This window comes from Oncorhynchus clarkii, chromosome 18, assembly GCF_045791955.1.
Source record: "Oncorhynchus clarkii lewisi isolate Uvic-CL-2024 chromosome 18, UVic_Ocla_1.0, whole genome shotgun sequence".
NCBI lineage: Eukaryota > Metazoa > Chordata > Actinopteri > Salmoniformes > Salmonidae > Oncorhynchus > Oncorhynchus clarkii.
This window is the reverse complement of record NC_092164.1, coordinates 11,366,670-11,375,575: the sequence shown is the minus strand read 5'-3', so window position 1 is coordinate 11,375,575 and position 8,906 is coordinate 11,366,670.

Sequence of the window (8,906 nt, the reverse complement as noted above, 5' to 3'; positions counted from 1 at the left end):
ACACACACACACACACACACACACACACACATACACACACACACGCACGCACGCACAGACACACACACACACACACACACACACACACACACACACACGCACATACACACACACACACACACACACACACACACACACACACACACACACCACACACACACACACACACACACACACACACACACACACACACACACACACACACACACACACACACACACACACACATTCACACAGGATTTAATTTAACATGAACCAACAAGATATATAAATTAGGAATAAACATATTTTCTGGTGTGTGTAACATGTTAGTTAAATCTCATGCTGTTTCATCTTCACATAGATAAATAAGTCTACCAGCTCCGACCCAAACGGTACCCTATTCCCTACACAGTGCCTCTTTCCCCATAGGGGTCTGGTCAAACGGAGTGCACTACACAGGGAACAGAGGAGTCATCTGGGACACGGCCTTCTTCTAGGACTTTCCCAAGGACTAGCTGGACTGATGGTAGTTTAATTATTCCCAAATCAAATGAATGAATGTGAGTATTAGATGTAACCCCAGAGGCTGAGATATCTAACGTGGGAGTAGAGCGTTCCTGCTCTGTAGAAGGAGGAGGAGGAGGAGGAGGAGGAGGAGGAGGAGGGGAGATAGAGGAGATGAGGAGAGGCTGAGATATCTAACGTGGTAGTAGAGCGTTCCTGCTCTATAGTAGGAGGAGGAGGAGGAGGAGGAGGAGGGGAGATAGAGGAGATGAGGAGAGGCTGAGATATCTAACTTGGGAGTAGAGCGTTCCTGCTCTGTAGTAGGAGGAGGAGGAGGAGGAGGAGGAGGAGGAGGAGAGATAGAGGAGATGAGGAGAGGCTGAGATATCTAACGTGGTAGTAGAGCGTTCCTGCTCTGTAGTTGGAGGAGGAGGAGGAGGAGGAGATAGAGGAGATGAGGAGAGGCTGAGATATCTAACGTGGTAGTAGAGCGTTCCTGCTCTGTATTAGTAGTAGGAGGAGGAGGAGGAGGAGGGGAGATAGAGGAGATGAGGAGAGGCTGAGATATCTAATGTGGTAGTAGAGCGTTCCTGCTCTGTAGTAGGAGGAGGAGGAGGAGGAGGAGCTAGAGGAGATGAGGAGAGGCTGAGATATCTAACGTGGGAGTAGAGCGTTCCTGCTCTGTAGTAGTAGGAGTAGGAGGAGGAGGAGGAGGAGGAGGAGAGGAGATAGAGGAGATGAGGAGAGGCTGAGATATCTAAAGTGGGAGTAGAGCGTTCCTGCTCTGTAGTAGGAGGAGGAGGAGGAGGAGGAGGAGGGGAGATAGAGGAGATGAGGAGAGGCTGAGATATCTAACGTGGGAGTAGAGCGTTCCTGCTCTGTAGTAGGAGGAGGAGGAGGAGGAGGAGCAGAGTGTTCCTGCTCTGTAGTAGGAGGAGGAGGAGGAGGAGGAGCAGAGCGTTCCTGCTTTGTAGTAGGAGGAGGAGGAGGAGGAGGAGGAGGAGGAGGAGGAGGAGCAGAGCATTCCTGCTCTGTAGTAGGAGGAGGGGGGGACACACAGTCTCATCTACAATAACAGTCATTAATTACCTGTAAATGAGACATAAGCAGCCACCTCTAATTCCCCTGTTGTTCCATCAATCTGGAAATTGAATTTGGGCAGGAATTTAGAAAGGAGAGAAAGAGAGAGAGAGAGAGGGCTTTTCATATTGAACTACACTATCTTAAGAGTGAGCCGTTTGATGAAGTAGCCCCACTGAGCTAGATGCATGTGTGGAGGAAGTGGAAGTCATCTCCCTCAACCCTGCCTTTCCCTTCTATCACCCTCTCTTCCCCAAACCCCCTCCTCACCCCTCAACCTCCCTGCCCCCTCTCCCCAATATCACCCTCCCTGTCCCCTCTCCCCCTTCTATCACCCTCTCTTCCCCAAACCCCCTCCTCACCCCCAACCTCCCTGCCCCCACTCCCCCCAATATCACCCTCTCTTCCCCAAACCCCCTCCTCACCCCCAACCTCCCTGCCCCTCTCCCCCCAATATCACCCTCTCTTCCCCAAACCCCCCTCCTCACCCCTCAACCTCCCTGCCCCCTCTCCCCCCAATATCACCCTCTCTTCCCCAAACCCCCTCCTCACCCCCCAGTCTCCCTGCCCCCTCTCCCCCCAATATCACTCTCTCTTCCCCAAACCCCCTCCTCACCCCTCAACCTTCTTGCAAACCTCCCCTCTGTCTCCCGCCTCCCATCTCACCCTCCTTCCCCTCCATCTCCAACCATCCCCCATCCCCCCCAAAAGGCACCTCCACATTCAACATCTTTAAAGACAGTCAATCCCCCCCCCCCCCCCCCCCCCCCCCCCTCCAAACCAAACTAAGTGCTGCCACCTGTGTTTGGCAGCTGGCGGCCCTGGCCAACCCAGATAAATGAGTCTGGACACCTGTGGGACTTTGTGAATCTGCTGCTGTTTGGCACATTTCAATTCAATTCAAGGGGCTTTATTTATTTCTTTACTCCCTGACACAGAACGCTGCACTGGTAAACACAGATTACAGTCTAGCAGGTCTCCTCTCTAATACTCTACAGATTACAGTCTAGCAGGTCTCCTCTCCTCTCTAATACGCTACAGATTACAGTCTAGCAGGTCTCCTCTCTAATACTCTACAGATTACAGTCTAGCAGGTCTCCTCTCTAATACTCTACAGATTACAGTCTAGCAGGTCTCCTCTCTAATACTCTACAGATTACAGTCTAGCCGTTCTCCTCTCTAATACTCTACAGATTACAGTCTAGCAGGTCTCCTCTCCTCTCTAATACGCTACAGATTACAGTCTAGCAGGTCAACCAGTTCTCCTCTCTCTAACACTCCACTACAATCTATGCCCACATTCTAAATGCAAACCTATTCCATATTTAGTGCACTATTTTTGAGCCCATTTGCGATGCAATTCATCCCAGTGGTGTGAACTGGGATCTGTTGGGCTCTGAGAGGAGAGGACGTTTGTTGTTGAATCATTTATAATTGTAACGGCCATTGTTGGTGGAAGAAGGTGAGGACCAAGGTGCAGCGTGGTGTGTGTCCATATTTATTGGAATTAACACAGAAATAACAAAACTAACAAAGAGAAACGAACGTAAACAGTTCTGGCTGGTGCAGACACACAATAGAAAACAGAAAATCACCCGCCAAACACAACAGAAAACAGAGAATAATCACCCACCAAACACAACAGAAAACAGAGAATAATCACCCACCAAACACAACAGGGAATAATCACCCACCAAACACAACAGAAAACAGAGAATAATCACCCACCAAACACAACAGAAAACAGAGAATAATCACCCACCAAACACAACAGAAAACAGAGAATAATCACCCACCAAACACAACAGAAAACAGAGAATAATCACCCACCAAACACAACAGAGAATAATCACCCACCAAACACAACAGAAAACAGAGAATAATCACCCACCAAACACAACAGAAAACAGAGAATAATCACCCACCAAACACAACAGAAAACAGAGAATAATCACCCACCAAACACAACAGAAAACAGAGAATAATCACCCACCAAACACAACAGAAAACAGAGAATAATCACCCACCAAACACAACAGGGAATAATCACCCACCAAACACAACAGAAAACAGAGAATAATCACCCACCAAACACAACAGAAAACAGAGAATAATCACCCACCAAACACAACAGAAAACAGAGAATAATCACCCACCAAACACAATAGAAAACAGAGAATAATCACCCACCAAACACAACAGAAAACAGGGAATAATCACCCACCAAACACAACAGAAAACAGAGAATAATCACCCACCAAACACAACAGAAAACAGAGAATAATCACCCACCAAACACAACAGAAAACAGGGAATAATCACCCACCAAACACAACAGAAAACAGAGAATAATCACCCACCAAACACAATAGAAAACAGGCTACCTAAATATAGTTCTCAATCAGGGACAACGATAGACAGCTGCCTCTGATTGAGAACCATACCAGGCCAAACATAGAAATAGCAAATCCTAGAAAAACGAACATAGATAACCCACCCAACTCACACCCTGACCATACTAAAACTAACATAGACAACCCACCCAACTCACGCCCTGACCATACTAAAACTAACATAGACAACCCACCCAACTCACGCCCTGACCATACTAAAACTAACATAGACAACCCACCCAACTCACGCCCTGACCATACTAAAACTAACATAGACAACCCACCCAACTCACGCTCTGACCATACTAAAACTAACATAGACAACCCACCCAACTCACACCCTGACCATACTAAAACTAACATAGACAACCCACCCAACTCACGCCCTGACCAAACTAAAACTAACATAGACAACCCACCCAACTCACGCCCCCTGACCATACTAAAACTAACATAGACAACCCACCCAACTCACGCCATGACCATACTAAAACTAACATAGACAACCCACCCAACTCACGCCCTGACCAAACTAAAACTAACATAGATAACCGACCCAACTCACGCCCTGACCATACTAAAACTAACATAGACACCCCACCCAACTCACGCCCTGACCATACTAAAACTGACATAGACAACCCACCCAACTCACGCCCTGACCATACTAAAACTAACATAGATAACCCACCCAACTCACGCCCTGACCATACTAAAACTAACATAGACAACCCACCCAACTCAGGCCCCCTGACCATACTAAAACTAACATAGACAACCCACCCAACTCACGCCCTGACCATACTAAAACTAACATAGACAACCCACCCAACTCACACCCTGACCAAACTAAAACTAACATAGACAACCCACCCAACTCACGCCCTGACCATACTAAAACTAACATAGATAACCCACCCAACTCACGCCCTGACCAAACTAAAACTAACATAGACAACCCACCCAACTCACGCCCTGACCAAACTAAAACTAACATAGACAACCCACCCAACTCACGCCCCCTGACCATACTAAAACTAACATAGACAACCCACCCAACTCACGCCCTGACCATACTAAAACTAACATAGACAACCCACCCAACTCACGCCCTGACCATACTAAAACTAACATAGACAACCCACCCAACTCACGCTCTGACCATACTAAATCTAACATAGACAACCCACCCAACTCACACCCTGACCATACTAAAACTAACATAGACAACCCACCCAACTCACGCCCTGACCAAACTAAAACTAACATAGACAACCCACCCAACTCACGCCCCCTGACCATACTAAAACTAACATAGACAACCCACCCAACTCACGCCCTGACCATACTAAAACTAACATAGACAACCCACCCAACTCACGCCCTGACCAAACTAAAACTAACATAGATAACCCACCCAACTCACGCCCTGACCATACTAAAACTAACATAGACAACCCACCCAACTCACGCCCTGACCATACTAAAACTGACATAGACAACCCACCCAACTCACGCCCTGACCATACTAAAACTAACATAGATAACCCACCCAACTCACGCCCTGACCATACTAAAACTAACATAGACAACCCACCCAACTCACGCCCCCTGACCATACTAAAACTAACATAGACAACCCACCCAACTCACGCCCTGACCATACTAAAACTAACATAGACAACCCACCCAACTCACACCCTGACCAAACTAAAACTAACATAGACAACCCACCCAACTCACGCCCTGACCATACTAAAACTAACATAGATAACCCACCCAACTCACGCCCTGACCAAACTAAAACTAACATAGACAACCCACCCAACTCACGCCCTGACCAAACTAAAACTAACATAGACAACCCACCCAACTCACGCCCCCTGACCATACTAAAACTAACATAGACAACCCACCCAACTCACGCCCTGACCATACTAAAACTAACATAGACAACCCACCCAACTCACGCCCTGACCATACTAAAACTAACATAGACAACCCACCCAACTCACGCCCTGACCATACTAAAACTAACATAGACAACCCACCCAACTCACGCCCTGACCATACTAAAACTAACATAGACAACCCACCCAACTCACGCCCTGACCATACTAAAACTAACATAGACAACCCACCCAACTCACGCCCTGACCAAACTAAAACTAACATAGACAACCCACCCAACTCACGCCCCCTGACCATACTAAAACTAACATAGACAACCCACCCAACTCACGCCCTGACCATACTAAAACTAACATAGACAACCCACCCAACTCACGCCCTGACCATACTAAAACTAACATAGACAACCCACCCAACTCACGCCCTGACCATACTAAAACTAACATAGACAACCCACCCAACTCACGCCCTGACCATACTAAAACTAACATAGACAACCCACCCAACTCACGCCCCCTGACCATACTAAAACAAAGACATAATAAAAGAACTAAGGTCAGAACGTGACAACAACTCATCTATATGTTCACATTCATGTTTTTCCCCCTCTCAACTAGTGTCGGGTTACTATGGGCCCTGGTCAAAAGTAGTGTACTACTTAGGGATTAGGGTCCTGGTCTAAAGTAGTGTACTATATAGGGATTAGGATAGCAGTTGGGACATGTTGTGTATATCAGTCCCCTAAGGGGGAGGGGGATGATGATTACATTGGTTTAATATTAGATCTAATCTACCGTCATTACAGCTGAGTAGGATGTGTTTAACGTGGGTAAATATTCTAGACTATAATTAGGGTTGTATCTACATTCAGGACAGGACGGTTTGTAACGGGGCTGAGGTGGAATGCTGTCTCAATCTACGGCTAGTTGATCACTTTTAACTAGTTACTTCTCGTTGTTCTTGACATAACATTAAACAAAGCCTTTTTTGGGTTTCTCAATTACTCTTCATACAAACAAATATACGTGGTAATCATGATGCTTTGTGCTTTACATCAAAGGTGAACGAGAGTCTACAATCTTAGAACCTAGGCTGTCCCCACAACGGAACCCTTTGTAGAATGCCGTATGGTTCCAGGTAGAACACTTTTGGGTTCCATGTAGAACACTTTCCAACAATGGGTTCTACATGGAACTCAAAATAGTTTTACCTCGAAGCAAAAATAGTTCTCCTACGGGGACAGCCGAATAACCCTTTTGGAACCCTTTTTGGAACCTTTTTGGAACCCCTTTGGAACCCTTTTGGAACCCTTTTTGGAACCCCTTTTGGAACCCTTTTGGAACCCTTTTGGAACCTTTTGGAACCACTTTTGGGACCTTTTTGGAACCTTTTTGGAACCCCTTTTGGAACCCTTTTGGAACCCCTTTTGGAACCCTTTTGGAACCCTTTTTGGGACCCTTTTGGAACCTTTTGGGACCCTTTTGGAACCTTTTGGAACCCTTTTTGGAACCCTTTTGGAACCCCTTTTGGAACCCTTTTGGAACCCCTTTTGGAACCCCTTTTGGAACCCTTTTGGAACCCTTTTTGGGACCCTTTTGGAACCTTTTGGGACCCTTTTGGAACCCTTTTGGAACCCCTTTTGGAACCCTTTTGGAACCCTTTTTGGGACCCTTTTGGAACCTTTTGGGACTCTTTTGGAACCCTTTTTTCTACGAGCGAACAGAAGCAAACTAGTGATACCAACTCTATCAACAGACTTTAGAGGACATAGTTAATATACTAGAGGACATAGTTAATATACTAGAGGACATAGTTAATATACTAGAGGACATAGTTAATATACTAGAGGACATAGTTAATAGACTAGAGGACATAGTTAATAGACTAGAGGACATAGTTAATATACTAGAGGACATAGTTAATATACTAGAGGACATAGTTAATATACTAGAAGACATAGTTAATATACTAGAGGACATAGTTAATATACTAGAGGACATAGTTAATAGACTAGAGGACATAGTTAATATACTAGAGGACATAGTTAATATACTAGAGGACATAGTTAATAGACTAGAGGACATAGTTAATATACTAGAGGACATAGTTAATAGACTAGACATAGTTAATAGACTAGAGGACATAGTTAATAGACTAGATGACATAGATAATATACTAGAGGACATAGTTAATAGAATAGAGGACATAGACATAGTTAATAGACTAGAGGACATAGTTAATAGACTAGAGGACATAGTTAATATACTAGAGGACATAGTTAATATACTAGAGGACATAGTTAATAGACTAGAGGACATAGTTAATATACTAGAGGACATAGACATAGTTAATATACTAGAGGACATAGTTAATAGACTAGAGGACATAGTTCATATACTAGAGGACATAGTTAATATACTAGAGGACATAGACATAGTTAATATACTAGAGGACATAGTTAATAGACTAGAGGACATAGTTAATATACTAGAGGACATAGTTAATATACTAGAGGACATAGTTAATATACTAGAGGACATAGTTAATATACTAGAGGACATATACATAGTTAATATACTAGAGGACATAGTTAATAGACTAGAGGACATAGTTAATATACTAGAGGACATAGTTAATAGACTAGAGGACATAGACATAGTTAATATACTAGAGGACATAGTTAATAGACTAGAGGACATAGTTAATATACTAGAGGACATAGTTAATATACTAGAGGACATAGTTAATAGACTAGAGGACATAGTTAATATACTAGAGGACATAGTTAATATACTAGAGGACATAGTTAATATACTAGAGGACATAGACATAGTTAATATACTAGAGGACATAGTTAATATACTAGAGGACATAGACATAGTTAATATACTAGAGGACATAGTTAATATACTAGAGGACATAGTTAATATACTAGAGGACATAGATATAGTTAATAGACTAGAGGACATAGTTAATAGACTAGAGGACATAGTTAATAGACTAGAGGACATAGATAATATACTAGAGGACATAGTT